Raw genomic sequence first — 16,892 nt, 5'->3', positions numbered from 1 at the left:
GAAGTATGATGCATACAGCATATGTTTAATTGCTGCTAATGAAGCAAAAATCAAGGGTGTCACTTGAAAAAGCTATTATTATTATATTTGTTCTTAGTAAGTAGCTATATTAAGGACCATTAGAGAAGTCTAAACACATGAAATATAAGATGTAATTGTAGTAAGGTTCAAACAGAAAATGAAAGAAAACATTCTTATAGGTGAATGGTAGGAAAAAATACATACTTTTTGAATGATTAGAAGTGAAATCAAGTCCTAGTTGATGCTTTGAGAGAAGTAGTGACTCCAGAATTTCTAGGATCAGTTTTCAGTTTCTTCTTTCTCATATCAGTCCAGTTATTTTTCTCAGAGGTTCTTTTTAAAGTGGTGGAAGATGACCAATCCATGTCTTCTGGAATTTCAGTTATGTTGTTTTTGATGAAAGTTATAGGTTCTTCGACATTGTTGAATGTTCTTATACTATTTGAATAAAGGATTCTGATTCTTGCAGGGAAAGCAAGCTGTGCCTTTATTTTATTTTTTTTAAAAAATCTCACAAAAGGCCAGGTTTTTTTTCCTTAGTTCCAAGACTTTTGAAGAATAGTCATTGTCAAATCTAATTTGACTCTTATTATATGACAATGGATGACCTCTCCAGGCAGATTTGAGAACAAGTTCTTTGTCTAAATAAGACAAGAATTTCACAATAATAGGTCTAGGAGGCATATTGGAAGAAGAAGGAATAGGTCTCCCTGTAGCTCTGTGTGCTCTTTCTTATACCATTTGGTAGACTTTCCTTTAGGTCTAATATGTCTGGAAGCCAAGAGTTAAGAAATAAAATAATGTCCTCACCTTCTGTTTTTTTCTGGAAGACCAACAATTCTAATGTTATTTCTCCTTTCTCTGTTCTCTAGATCATCTGTTTTACTGATTAGCCAGGTATTCTGCTGTAAAAGAGATTCACAATGAGTTTCATCTTTCTTAAGTCTCTCATCTATGTCACTTAGAAAAGTTTCCATATCCAATATTTTTGATTGTTGCTGCTGCAAGATTTCATTAAGGGCATCAGTCTGTTTCTGACAGTTGACTTTTAGATTTTCAAGGTTGTCTGTAAATCTGTCCATTTTAAGAGAGTTCAAATAGTGTGGCAGACATCAGTTGAATTTCCTTTTTCAATGAAGTTTCAGAGTGTGAAGACTTAGAGTTGCTCATTTCTATATTGAAGAAGTTATATCCAGTTTGTTTGACAGGAAAATTTCAATAAAAATGCATACAATTTGGTTTTCTTATAGAATTGAGGTTCCTTAATAAGAATTTACTTCTTTTGAAAAATAAAAATGATTCTTTTCCTGAATTCTGGTACTAGATTGTGGAGCTCATAAAAGTTGCTGTTACCAGTTAGCCATCTAGGCTCTGCCCCCCGGTCCTTCATGCTTCTAACACTCAGCATGAAGAGTATCACACTGGATACATTGTAGATTCTAGCACTTTTTCTTTACAAACTACAGCCACTGTTTGCTTTTCTGGGCAATATTTAGAATAATGAAACATTCACCGGTTGTACTTCCAATGCATATAACTTCACAAAACATTTTCTCTGATTCAGAATGCTTTAACTTATATTACTATTTTGCTGTTAATGGGCTTTAAGAAAATTTGGAAACATACAGACATTTAAACTTTTGTCAGCAGAAGGAGACCACTTTCACCTTTTTGTGATTTGTAACAACTGTATTTACCCACAATTTTTTTCTCTCCTGTGTTTCAAAACCTTTTTGTCAGTTTTTATTTCTTGACCGCACAATGATAGGTACTTCTAACACCTCACAATCCTAATAAAAAATGCCTATATGATCTACTAAAAGACTGTGTCCATTTGACAGTTCTGCACTATTGACCCTTCATCAGAAGATATCATTAATTCAGATTCTGTTTCTCATTCTCCCTCAGAACTTGTGCAACATATATGTATGTTATTTATATATATATATATATATATATATATATATATATATATATATATATGTATATATATATATGTATATGTATATATATATATATATATATATGTGTGTGTGTATAAATATATGTAGATATATATATATATGTGTGTGTATGAATATATATATATATATATATATATATATATATATATATATATGTATGTATATATATATATATATGTGTGTGTGTGTATATATATATATATATATGTGTGTGTGTATATATATATATATATATATATATATATATATATATATATATATATATATATATACACACATACACACACACACACACACACACACACACACACACACACACACACACACCTGGGTTCCCTGCAGAATGTCGAGTCTGTGTTTCATCAAAAGCTGTTTATTCAACTGTATAGGATTGACTAAGCAGCTGGTAGATAGATGTGTGAAATTACAGATGAAGTGCAGATTACCACCTTACCATTTTTTAATGTAAACAGCCAATTTATTCTTCAGGGTTAGCAGGCACTAAATTTGTAGACGAAACACTAAAATATAAAGTTGTTTGTGAGCAGATACTTTTTTATTAGTTTAGATTTCTTTAATGTGAGATTATTCAGATGACTTTTACTTCTGCAGAGATTGTGCATATTGACTGATATTGCTGGATTGTAATGACAGAAGTTTGAGTGGCCTTTTATAGTTGAAATGTTCTGAATTGGGCAGTTTTGTCATTGATGGTTCATATGTTTTGTTACACTGCTTACTGGAAAAAATGTTCCAAATTATAAATTTAAAACATGCTCTAACAAGTGGTGCTGTATTATACAAGGCATATAATTTAATTATTATATATTATAATTTAATACAATCAAGAAGGTGAATCAAAGAACTTTTGCATGGTCCTAAAAATGTGTGCAAGCGGCCTATGATTTGAAAATACCCCAAAGGCAAACTTAATCTGCCACTGGCCAGATACATTTTCTATGACCGTGGGTTTCAATGCTGATTCAGTGAATGTGAGTTTCTAAGGCAGAGATGAGAAACGTTTTAATGCTAAGTCTGTTTTTACTGTGAGACTATATTGCTTTGCTTAGCAAATGTCTGTCAGTGTTTGTGTTTTAAAAGTTTTAAACTAATTCCAAATATTTGTCATCATTGCAGAAGTCAGTATGCACACTGAGAGGTTTGAATAGTGTTTATGGCATTGGGGAGAAATAAAGAAATTGCCAAGTAATGGCTGCGGGGGTATATCAAAATTACATGCATTTTGCTTTCACGTACATGTCCAGAATTTTTGACATGGAAAGTTGGCAACCCTATATGGAAGTTTAAGGCACTTAACATGCCAGTTATCAAGACTCAGGGTTTTACTCTAAGCAGTGTCACTTAATTAGACAGACTATGCAACTGGGGCATTATCAGCACTAGGGTTTGCCTCTGAGTAAATTCACTTAACTAGAAAGCCCACCAACGTGGGCATTATCAAGGCTCAGGGTTTGATTATGAGCAAAGTCACTTAACTATACATTCCACCTAATGGGGGTGTTTTATACATTTGTTCACCTTTGCTGCTGCACTCACTTTTTCAGCAACTTCAGTCCTGTGCATGTTCTGCTCCATTTTCTTGATCAATCCCCTTTATTTGCTGCTCTGTTCTTGGCTTTGGCAGTTAAATAAAATCTCCCATGGTTTATGTTGGGAGATTACCCTAATGCTGAGGTTTCTGGGGCTTGCTTCTCTTACAGAAGTCTTCCATTACGTCCTAAAGGCCTCCTGTGTTTACAGAAGTCTTCAGAATTGTTTATAGACAGTTTCATTTTTTTATTGCCCTTCTAAGCCAGCATGGGCCCCAGGCACCTGCCTAGGTCGCCTAGCACCAGATCCACTCTGTTGCCTTTAAAGCTGACTGGGTTTCAGAGGTCTGCATTTCAATTCATGGTTAGTTTTCAGAGTTCCAATCATTACAAATGTTTGGTGACAAAATCTTTTGTGTATGAGGCAGTCCATCTTCTACTGGTTTGTAGTTAAGCAGTCCATTTCTACATCTCATCGAATCATTGTCATTTTCTTTTCTACACCCTTCAGGAGTGCAGCACCTCCCCCCCAACTTATGCTGCACAGTATTGTCAGCAATTGATTTACCCATTTTTTTCGACTCCTGAATTACAGAAAAGCAACATGATGTAGCTTGCACTTCTTTATCTTTTGTGGAGATCAACAGGAATATTTTGAGCTACAAAACTCACCATTCTTCAAATCATGCCACTAATGTTTGCTCAAAGGCCAAGAACCAGCTTTCATTAATGAACTCCTATTCACTGTCATGTAAAGACTGCTGTCACTCTGTTATTAATGCATTAACCGTTGATATACACTTGACATCTGAATATGGATGTTATTTTTGCTACTGCTGTTATCCTAAAGCTATAGATGTTGCTAATGGGTGCATTTATGTTGTAGCTCTGGCATTAATCTTTCATTGATAGAAAGACTAATGTCCTCTCTCTCAAAAAATATTTGGACTTTGCATGCCTGTACAATGTCTACTGCATTTACTGTGCTCATTTCAATTCACCAGTTGTAATGTATCCTCTTATTCTTCTTAAAATGTTATGGTACACTGGATATTGCTGTGACGATAGAATGTACTGCCACCACAGCTAGCTGGAATTTTGTAAATAATGTGAATATCAAACTGATTTATACAAGATATTTGTTTTACAAATGTATTTGATACTTATGTCATGTGTATATCAAACTGATTTGTGCAGATGTTTGTGTTGAAAAGGTATTTATAAAGTGCTTGTGTTTGAAATATATCCACAGTGTGCTCTGCTGGAGAGAACAGAAATGTACATGAACTATTGTAACTGTTTAAATGTATATGTTTTAATAGAGGAAACTGGTAGGCAGAAGGCTAACTTCAGTCCAGCAAACTTTAAAATATATCTGAAATTAAATCACTTTATGAACTATGCCATAAAGATGCTATCTCACAGATTTCAGTGCAGCCAGAGAGACTAAGTCTGTACTAGGATCCTTTCTGTATTGTCTTTGGGGTGAAATAATTGCCACTCTGAAAGTGTGGCGGTATACAATTGTTTTCTGACTTCCAGCACCTGACACAGATCTGAGCAAAACCCCTTATGTGTGTATTTTTACAGGCAAGTTCTAAATCCTGCTAGCTTCCAGCAATGGGGGATTGGATGGGAACTAGAAGTCAGATGACCAGAAGTGACGTCATTCTGCAAGCTATCCCAGCGGTAATCTTTTAGATATTATTTTGGGAAGTCTCTTCATGAGACTGAGCATTCTGTATTTTGTCTTGGGTCTGACAACTAGAAGGACCATCCACCACATCATATGTCTTGATCTACTAAGTAAATAGGGAATAGTAATTCTCTTTTATATAAAGTCAGCAATATAGTAAAGCTTAGTTTAGATGTTGTTTTTCTTTATTTGTCTGAGACTGCCTACAGTATTATTTTAAACATTTATTGTGATTTTGAAATCTGATGTCACTGTAAAGAGATATTTAGTATTGTCTTGTTCTTTTATTTATTATTAAATATATTTAAATCTTTCATTGTGACTGATCTTTGTAGCGATATTTAAGTTTTGAGAGTATTTGCATATTTATTTGATTACACCATGTAGGTCACTCCTAATAGCTTTCCTCTTGGTCAAACTACCATCTGTATTAATATTAATTTTACTCGGTATATTGAGTACCCTTGTAAGGGCCTTAAGGTAGCTGGCAGGAGTGTCTGGTGGCAATGATAACTACCTTAACGTCTGGGCAGAAGGGGGCACAGCAAGTAAACCTGTGCCAGCCTTTCCCAGGTGTGTGTGTGTGTGTGTGTGTGTGTGTGTGTGTGTGTGTGTGTGTGTGTGTGTGTGTGTGTGTGTGTGTGTGTGTGTGTGTGTGTGTGTGTGTGTGTGTGTGTGTGCGCATGCAAATCAAATCTCCAAAAGTGTATTTGACAGCTACTTGGGCAGGGACATGAAGCACTAGTTGGATAGAGAGGACGCTAGAGATTGTGGCTTGGGCAGCCAGCTGAGATCTCAACTCTATAGCTGTGTCAGTGGGGAGTCTTACTGGGAATCTGGAGAGAGGGAAACCAGACCCAGACAGACTGTGTTCCCCGTGTGGTCTTAAGGGCAATTGTGCTTGATTGTACTTGATGCAGAAAACTGCACCTGGAAATACTGGGTGTGTACCTGTTATTCTCTCATTGAATGTTCCCCACAGGTGACAGTGATGAGCATTGAGATTACATTGAGATTCCTTGATTACTGGCCCAGAGGTGGAGGGTTGTCACAGTTGCTATAATAAAAATCAAAGCCACAAATAAACTAAAAACAGCCAGGAAAGAAAGACGAGATCCACGAAATCCTGTTATTTAGCGCTTTCGCTTTTTAATAAAAACTTCTTCAGAATACACATACATAGTGAACTAAACCCTTTTTATACAAATACATGCCTTCATAGTTAATGACATCATAATGAAATTACTTAATTTAATTCAATTACTACAGCCCCATTGAGATATCTAAAACATTAAATACATTGTTGTAAGCCATATTACAATTAAAAAACATAGAAAATACACTGTGTTTTGTTCAACCCATAAATATCCTTAATTTATTATACTTTTATTCAAAAATAACCTTCAGATTTTAATCTGAGAGTGGAACTGATAGATGTATTCATGTTTAAACCTGGAAATTATGTTGCATTAGTTTTTAACTGCCATCTTAGTTCCCTATTTTCCAAAAAATCATTAAGGGGACCACCTCTATCTCCAACTGTAACTTGTTCTAATACTGAAAATCTAAAATCATGTCCCTCATTATTAATAATGTGCACTGCCAGAATATTTTTTAAATCTTGTTTTTTAATATCATAGGATTCTGCTCCTAAGAGCATTAATAGTCTTCCTGATATAAAAACAAGGACATTGCGTGCATGTCCCTATATAAACAACTATGATTATAAACAATTATAAACAATTATGAAACCGGACAAGGGGGGAGGATTAGTTATAATGGATACTAATTCCTATATTGATAGAATGCTATCGTTTTTTCACACTGATACATATTGTCAGATGAGTGTGAATGAGAAAAATATATCATACAGGAAAGTGGACATTATGCTGGAAGAACTTCTGTTAAACAGACAAATCTCATTTGATGAATGGTCTTATATGACTGTAAAATATCCAAAAATTCCTACTACTTTTGGTATACCAAAAGTACATAAGGATCTCAACAACCCCCCCCCCCCCCCTTAGACCCATTGCTGACGCAAAGGCTTCAAAAACATATTATATTGCCAGTTTTATAGATATTCAATTAAAAAACATTTTACAAGACTGTAATTGGATAGTAAAAGATTCGTGGGACTTAAGAAAATTAATAAAAATATGTATAATCATAGTTTAATCTTTGTAACAATTGATGTCAAAGATTTATTTTCTGTTATCCCACATGATACTGGAACTGAATGGTTCTAGTCATATTTATGTCAATACACAAAAATGGGGCATGATAGGATTCTTAAATTAAGGAGCCTCATGGAGTTAGTACTGGACACTAACATTATTGTATTTCTAGAACAATTATTCAAACAATGTAAAGGTGTAGCCATGGGGGGCTATATGTGCACCCACTTTTGCTAATTTAGTTCTAGCATTCTGGGAGAAGGAATATGTATTCACCAGTAAATATGCACAACTTTGGTAATATTATGGGCGATATTTGGATGACATCGTCATCCTATGGAATGATAGTGAGGATATGTTAAATGAATTCCTTGAGTTTATTGGTGTTAGTACAGAATTTTTGGAATTTTCTCATACCATTTCGGATGAGAAAATTAATTATTTGGACATCACCATAAGTAAAAATAGAATGAAAAGTTGTTTTGAAACGACAATTTTTAGGAAACCCACTTATTCCAATACACTTTTACATTTTTCCAGTTTTCACACTATCTATCAGAAGAAGTCACTAATAAAAGGTCAAGGGGTTAGACTAGCAAGAATAGTTTCAGACTTCTATGAGTTTTTAGGTCAAATAGAAATTCTTAAAGGTATGCTGGTTAGTAGAGGCTATCCCTTAGAATTTGTAGAAAATACATTAAAGGAGGTGGTATCTAAAAGGGAACAAGGTATATTTTTTCCATTATTAGGTAAGGGTCCTAATACTTTAGTTGAAGATATGAAAAGTTGTTATAGCCAGAACAATAAGTCATTTCATAGTGTTGGTATTTTACATATAACCAGCAGTTTAAAAGTATAAGCAACATTGTTCAACGTAACTGGAATGTATTCAATATTAATAAAGAATTTTTGGATACTGTGGGAATAAAACCTAATATTGTTTACAAGAAGGACATTACTATAAAAAAACATGGTAGAGAGGGTACAAGAGATTCACTCTGGGCCCAAGGGAATGTTTAAATGTGGTTTTTGTCTGCAGTGTAAAAATATTCTAGAAGGCACAGAGTTGTTTATCCCAAATTATGGCAAATATATATACAAGATAAAATCTACCTGTAACAGTAAGGCTGTTGTTTATATAGGGACATGCACACAATGTCCTTGTTTTTATATCAGGAAGACTATTAATGCTCTTAGGAGCAGAATGTATCAACATTCCTATGATATTAAAAAACAAGATTTAAAAAATATTCTGGCAGTGCACATTATTAATAATGAGGGACATGATTTTAGATTTTCAGTATTAGAACAAGTTACAGTTGGAGATAGAGGTGGTCCCCTTAATGATTTTTTTGGAAAATAGGGAACTAAGATGGCAGTTAAAAACTAATGCAACATCATTTCCAGGTTTAAACACGAATACATCTATCAGTTCCACTCTCAGATTAAAATCTGAAGGTTATTTTTGAATAAAAGTATAATAAATTAAGGATTTTTATGGTTTGAACAAAACACAGTGTATTTTCTATGTTTTTTTATTGTAATATGGCTTAAAACAATGTATTTAATGTTTTAGATATCTCAATGGGGCTGTAGTAATTGAATTCAATTAAGTAATTTCATTATGATGTCATTAACTATAAAGGAGTGTATTTGTATAAAAAGGGTTTAGTTCACTATGTATGTGTATTCTGAAGAAGTTTTTATTAAAAAACGAAAGCGCTAAATAACAGGATTTCGTGGATCTCGTCTTTCTTTCACAGTTGCTATAATCAAAAGAACATGCTGTGGAAAGGATTCATATATGGGATGTTAAAACATAAACGGGATTACAAAAATAATTTTCAATCAACACAAGTTTTGTATTAACAACATTTTGTAAATGTATCTAAAAGTTTGACAGAGAATGAATGAAGCACTGTTTATAAGCATGATTCCAGACTTTTTCTGGATTGCCTGGTAATTGAGTGTTTCATCTAGTTTGCCGGCTTTCATCTTCAGAATCTGGAATTTTTCAAAGTCTCTGCCACTCCTTCCCACTTGCACCTGATTGGTTTAACATTGCTTCATTGCTTCCAGCAAACAACCAATCAGTGCAGGTGCTAATCCCACATGACAGTTGTCAACAAAAAGTTTGAGCAGACATTGATGTGCCGGCCATTTTGTGATTGAGTCCGAGACTAATTATCCTCTTGATCTAGTTTGTGTGTCTTGCTTGTTTTGGCGGGAAGCAGGTGAGTCTATTCAATCCATTACTGTGTCTGTGTAACTGACTGATAAGCATTCTGCAGAAAGTAGTTGTGGCACATTGTGTAGTGCTGTGACCCAAAGCCTTATCTTGATGAACTGAATCTCTTAAATCTTGATCTACAAAATTACTGGCTGTTGTGCACTGCTGCAAATAAATCTGAAGTAAGTTGTAGTAGTAGGCATACCTGTAGAGCTGAGCTAAATAAATCTCAGCGTCACTTCCATGATATTTTTGGTTGATTGGGAATTTTTTAATGGCTGTTGAGAACTGTTTATTTTATGTGTTTTGAATTTGTAATCTTGGGCAAAGCCTTAACCTCAAACAGCACCATATTTTAACATTCTTCCTAGGGCCAAGACTGGGTATGCAGTCACTTAAGTAATGTGTGTACAGCACAGCATTGGTGTTTTTTCTGGTGTGTGGAATGAAAGCAACTTGAGTTCTTGATGAAAGTACTTTGGTAGCCATCAATTATGTACTTTGGAAAGAAACCAACCGCAATATTAGGGGTGGGGGAGCTGCAGATGTGTACAGATGTTTGCCTTTTATTGGGACTGGCAGCTATAGAAATCCAGATTGTGTTTTTATTTGAAGACAGTGTAAACTCTCTCTCAATTACAGTTGCATATTCTTTACATTAATTAGTATTAAATTGCAAAGTCTGCCATTACTGACTGACTTCTTCTTCTTCTTTCGGCTTTATCCCGGTTAGGGGTCGCCACAGCGGATCACCTGTCCGCACATTGAATGGCAGTGGAGTTTTACGGTGTCGAGTTGCCAGCCCGGCGCCCAACCTTCCACAGAAGGCACACTCACACGCACACCTAGGGCCAATTTAGAGTGTCCAATCCACCTACAGCATGTCTTTGGGATGTGGGAGGAAACCATTACTGACTGACTATTAATCCTAAATATTTACTAGAAAAATTAAATTGAATTAAGAATTGTTAAAAAAAATAGTCAGTCTGTAATAATGCCAGACCTTGAAGTTTAATACTTATTTTGTGTATGCTGGGGCTGTTCTAGAAAAAAAGTGTGTTTATTCGCTGGGCTACCAGATGAAGGCAGTAGGTTTGAAGGAGGTTTGTTGCATGTCATATTTTGCCATATGGCCAAGTGAATGACTCTCAGATCATGATCAGAGCACTGATAGAGGAACAGTAGCACTCACCATGCAGGCAGGAACTGGCAGCAGCAGGTTGGGAAGGTTGACGGCAACACTGGTAGGCAGAAAAACTGTGTGTGTGTGTGTGTACTGTGTACCTGATTTAATTGCTTCATATTTTCCTTTTGTCCTCATAAAATATCTGATTTTCCAATAACTGAGTATTATGTCAGACTCGAGAGTTTAACACTTCTTAATTGCTCAAGAAAAAAACTGTTTGTTCTGTTATGCTCAGCTGTTTAGATGTTTACAGAATGTCCAGATTTCTCATCATATTTTTTGTGTGTTCACTATAAATATCTCAGTTTTTTTTTTCTGGCAAATCTGCAGACTAATGGTAATTCTAGGTGAAGTAAAATTTGCCTTGACTTTGTCATCTAGGATACTTCCTTTGGGTGAAAGAAGCAGCGTTTTTATAGACAAGCTTTGAACGTTGTTGGTGTTAGTTTTTAACTTCCTAACATAGCTAAAGAAAGATTTATAGTTATGTTGGTTTTAGTGGATATTTTAAGTTCTTATTCAGTTTTGAGCTTCCTAATGGCACTTTCCTAGTTTACTTAATTGTGTTTTTAAAGTAAATAGAATGAGACTTATAAGTGTTAAGTAATTTCTTTTTCTTATTATATAGTTTATTTCTATGGGTATTTCACCATACAGGTTTATATTAAATTCCTAATTATGCTGAGTGCACAGAAGGACTGTCTAATCAACACAACTATTTAAGCTGAAGAATAAATTAGAGGCATGGGCAATAGCTTTAGCAATGGTATCCATTGGAGAATTACAGCAGAATGTATTCATGTCACCAAGTAAGTAAAGAACGGCTACTTGCGAGAGGTCTCTGTATCTGCCAGGAGAATCCGTGTGAGCAAATTGATCGTTAATGCTACCTGCAATGAAGCTTACTGTCAGCCATCAGTGCCAAAAAGACTAAAAAAATTGTATAAAGTTTCTCAAGATGACAAATATCTTTCTTCTCATCTTAGAGCAGTCCCAGCAGCCATCTCACTTACTGCTCTTAATGCAAACAAGTCCCTTCCCATCCCTAACACATTTTTGGAGATAAAGAGAGTAAACATTTCAATAAAATGGGTAAGAGATTTTTTTTTGTACTTTACCGTTCAGAATTTTGAATTTGTAAAGGGCTGTAGTTGGAACTTTATGGTCAGATGTGTGAACAGTTTGAGAGAATTAGTTGCTTATCAGCTGTCTGATGGGTGATCTTATTTGAATCAGATTGTGGGTTAGTTTGTCTCAGGTTTCTAAACATGCCTTAAAAGGGGTGTATGATTGTGCTGGTATTGTTTCTAGGATTTCTGTTTCAGTCACAGTCTTGAGAAGATTTATCTATTTGGATATGTAACCAAAAGTTTTCAGATGACTTAAAGTCAGAACTCCAGAGTGCTCTTCTAGATAGAGAAGATTTAATTGGTCCTTCTGCTATGCAAGTGCTCAAATAATGGGAGGAGAGAGAGGTAAATGAATGCATGGAGTTACTAGGAATTTTCAGATCCCCAAATTCTTTCCCTCCAACTTCTCCATTCCCTTTAAAAGACAAAACAAGGGGTACTTCCTACTAACAGACTATCACCCTAGAAGAGATATTAGGAGGGAGCAAATGAAAATCACAAAAAAGAAAGGAACTTTTCCCAAAAAAAAAAGAGTTGGGTGCCCTCCTCAGAATGACTATGCCAGGAACCAGGTCACCCCCCATCCTGCCACAGGATATGTTCCTCTTTCACAAAAACATTGTAAATGCCCCCTTTTGGCAACAAGATTGTTTCAGACAAATAGGTTTTGAAGGCCATTCAGGGTGGATACAATTGAGAATTATTAGAAGCACCTCCTTTTTACAGGGAAATCCCCCTCACCCTCCCAACTGTACAGAATTGTTTCTTCCAGTGCTCCTACTCATGTTAGATGCAGGAGTCCTAGAACATGTTCCTGCAGAACGTAAAGAAAAAGGTTTTGATTCCAGAATGTTTCTGGTTCAAAAAAAGGAACACTCTTGGAGACCAATTTTGGATTTTTTTTGTATTCAAACTTTGTATAAGGATTCCAAAGTTTAAGATGACCTTTTAAACAGAGTTATCTCTGATGTCAGACTGGAGCTTTATGCTAATTTTAACCCTCAAATATACTTACCATCACATTCCAATAGCAAACAACTTTAAGAGATTTCTAAGGTTTTAAGTTTCTAGGTCACATTTTCAATTATCTGCCTTACCTTTTTGGCTTTTTTGGGCCTTCTGCTGTGCCAGAAATATTTGAAAAATGTCTAGCCTCAGTAGTAGCCCACTGCAGATTGTTGAGTATCCGCATTTTATTTTATTTATGTATTTATTTTCAGTTTGATTACTAGGGAAGTCCACTGGGCCAGAATGTGCCCATTTTCAGTGGAGGACCGGGGAGAAAAACTCCATAAGCAACACAAATACAAAAAGGTTACATAATGCAAAGGTAAAATACATATATAAATTCATACAGTTAGCAACAGCAAATGCTTAAATTGTACATTATAAACACAATTAAAGACCATAGATAACACAGTTTACAGGCATTTACATTCAGAGCAATAAGTTTCAAGTGTGTGAAAAATAAGCATCTGAGGTTACTTGATATTTACAATATTTAGATACTTGGAGTCAAGAGAGGGAGCTTGCTTAATCTGAGGATGCAAGCTTAGGTTTGTTTTAGGAAAATAGAAAATAAAGTTGCAGGGTAGCATATAGCAAGGAGTATGGAGAGATCAAAGGGGACATTTCTTAGAATTTATGTAGGGTGAAAGCAGGAACATTTACGTTTAGTAGACAGGTATGAGAAAAGTTGGGTCTTGAAGGACTCAGAGTTAGGTATAGTCTTAAGTGAAGGAGGGAGAGAGTTCCATTTTTTGCCTAGAGAGAAAGAGAGAAGGAGTTGGCCTGCAGGATGTTTGGGTTTGTGGATAGAGATTAAATTTTGGTGTTCAGATCTCAGAGATCTGATTGGGATATATGGGGGAAGAATGTTTGTTAAGGCTGGGCATTTCTCTGGATAGAATATTAATTTGTGAGCAGTGGTTAATTGGAGATATTCTAGGTGGTTAGAGAGTTCCAGCCAGTTCAGAGATTGTAGGGTAAGCCAGTGGTGAGTAGAGGTTTTAGATTTAGTTGCGAATTTAGAGATCTTATTATAGCAAATTTCGAGTTTAAAGGTGTTGGAAGAAGACAGGTTAGTTAGAAGAGGGGCTCCATATAGTAAAGAAGGTAGGAGGTAGGTAGTTGCTATAGTATGCCTGGAGGAGTTGGAGAGAAAGCAGTTATTCCTATAGAGCATACCTAGCTTTTGGTGTGTTTTCTTTGTTTTGTTGTATGTGGATATCAAATTTAAGGTGTTTGTCTATGGTAATGCCAAGGAGTTTTGCAGAAGGGATCACTTCTATAGCAGTGTTGTTTTGGCTTAGGACTTTGAAAGCATTTTTGTCGAAAGAGAAAGCCCTGGAGGGAGGGAAAAGAAGTATTTTAGATTTATTAGAATTGAAAGAGAGATGGTTGTGGTGCATCCAGTTCTCAGTAGTGGAAAAAGCTATTTGGGTTTTAGTCAATAGTTCAGAAAGGTTAGAGGCGGCACAGACTAAGGTAGAGTCATCAGCATATTGGATAACTGTTGTGTCAGGGATGACAGTGTGAAGGTTATTTATGAAGATGTTGAATGGATGGACCCCTGGGGAACAACGGTGGGTGTTGGCAAGAAGGAGGAGGTAGAGTTCTTCCATGTGACAGCTTGAGATCTGTCTGATAGGTAGCTGGAGAACCAGGATAGGGTGTCAGGGGAGAGATGAAGGTTGGAGAGATGAAAGAGAAGGTGCTTGTGGGAGATGGTGTCGTAAGCTTTTGAAAGATCTAGCAGTACTGTGGATACTAGTAATCCAGAATCCTGGGCTCAATTTACTGTTTCTAAGAAGGATAGTAAGGCAGTAATGGTGCTGTGGCCAGGGCGGAATTCATGCTGGGTGGGTGTTATGAGGTGGTTCTGAGTTAAGAAAGGCTTAAGTTGGTGGTGGACACATTTTTCTAGAATTTTTTATATTGGCGAGAGTAGGGCAATTAGGCGGAAGTTGGAGATATTGGTGTTTTTGCCTCCTTTGTGAAGAGGTAGAATGAAGGCAGATCACCAAAGTTTGGGTACATATGACTCTTTTAAAGATCTGTTAATTAGGATGCTGATAGGGAGAGCGATACCTTCAGCAGCAGATTTGAGGAAGGAGGAGGGTATGTTGGGTGCATTTGAGCATGGCTTTAGTTTGGATAGGAGTCTTTTTACGAAAGTAGTTGAGACAGATTTGAGCTGGAAATAAAGAAGACAGTTATGAGGGTTGTTAGGAGAAGAGGAAAAAGAGTTGGATGGATTATTGTCTGGAAAAGATTTGGCTAGATTAGCTATGGATTCTGTAAAAAATGTATTGAAGTGAGAGCTTAGTTCTGAGTCAGTTATGCTAGGGTCAGGGCAGGGATTATTCCAGGACCCTGGATGGAGTAGGGAATTAAGAGATTTCCAGAATTGTTTTGGGTTCTTGTTATTGTTGGATTGAAGTTTATTATAGTAGTTTTTTTGTCTATGGTGATTAGTTTTTTTACTTGGTTTCGGAGTTGGGTGTATTGAAGCAAGGTAGAAGGCAACTTATTTTTCTGGTATAGCTTCCAGGATTTGTCCCTACGATGCATGATTTGTTTTGTTTCTTTGGATAGCCAAGGAGCAGAATTAGCCGTGACTCATTTGTTTTTGACGGGGCTTGGGAGTTGAGAGTTTTTTTAAGAAGATAGAGTTAAAATGTTCAACAGCATTGTCAAGGGGAAGAGTATTTAGGATTTGCCAGTTAATATGTTTAAAAGTATTTGAGAAATGTGTAGGGTTGAAGTTGCTGAGATTACGAGTGTGGATATAATGGTGTTGATATTGGGTGGAGTTAGCTGAGCGATGTATGAAAGCAGGAAGATGGTCACTGAAGGTGTCTGGGATAGTGCCAGAGAGAGTTATTTTGTTTGGATGGGAGACTAGGATCCAGTCGATGATGGATCCTGGGGGGTGGTTTTTGATAGGATGAGTGGTTATGTGGATTTCTTGGGTGAAGTTGTAGAGGTTAATGAAATAGGAGGGATAAGGAGAGTTAATTTTATTCCAATCAATATTAACATCACCTAGAATGTAGGTTTCAAATTCTATTTCAGTTGAGGCTCAGTGAAGAATATTTTCAAGGATAGAGATGTCGCCTGGGGAGATATATAGGGAGATAATGCAGATATTTTTGTTTATTTAGTCGTAGGAGACTAGCTGTTAGTTCAGAATTTTTGAATTGTGGGGTTGGAATTTGTAGAGGGATTAATGAAAAAAGGTTGGAGTAGATTAGTGCAGAGCCTCCACCTTTTTTGTTTAAACAGTTACTTCTATGGATTTGGAAACCAGGAGGTAGGATTTCAGAGTCAGTAATATGGGGTTTTAGCCAGGTTTCTGAGATGGCTAAGATGTCAGTTTGATTGTGGAAAATCCAAGCTTGTATTTGGTGTATTTTGTTAAGGCTCTGGGCATTGATAGTGAAGAACTTAACGGTGTTAAGAGAGGAAGCAGAGGAAGAAGAGGGAGGGGGGAAGGGGAGTGTGCAATAGAAGCAGTAGGGGATGGGTCGAAGGAGTTGTTATTTGTGAGGCAAGGGCCAGGGTTGGGATGGATATCTCCAGTTAAGGGTAGGACATTATAGGGAATAACTTTTAGCCTTTTGGGTTTGTTAAGTAGGAAGCTGTTTGGGGCTAGTAGTAGTTTAAGAGTGAAGGTATTTGTAGTAGTGGAGAAGAGTTTGGGATGGAATAGGTACAGTAAGTTAGGAGGAATAATATGATGTGGAAGTGGGTTGATAGAAATGGTTGCAGGAGAGTGCAAGGGATAGTTTGAGTAGGAGGTAGGCATAGGGGTGTTTTGGAAGAGTAAGAAGTAGCAAAATAAAGAGGAATTAGTAGTACAAGAAGGGAGTATGGGACACGGATAGTGTAAAGGTTAGGGAGGGCATGTTTACACAAGGGAGGGATTGAAGAGAG

General features: G+C 36.2%; 1 protein-coding gene across 2 annotated transcripts in view; it reads left to right on the top strand.

The window, feature by feature from the left end:
• Nucleotides 1-16,892, top strand: part of LOC122801105 (major facilitator superfamily domain-containing protein 8-like) — a 1,359,614-nt gene that overhangs the window by 248,095 nt on the left and 1,094,627 nt on the right. The window lies entirely within an intron of this gene.

This window comes from Protopterus annectens, chromosome 4.part1 (assembly GCF_019279795.1).
Source record: "Protopterus annectens isolate FY-2018-M chromosome 4.part1, PAN1.0, whole genome shotgun sequence".
NCBI classification, from domain to species: domain Eukaryota; kingdom Metazoa; phylum Chordata; order Ceratodontiformes; family Protopteridae; genus Protopterus; species Protopterus annectens.
Note: the sequence above shows the minus strand (reverse complement) of the source record. Positions and strands in the feature narration are given on the sequence as shown.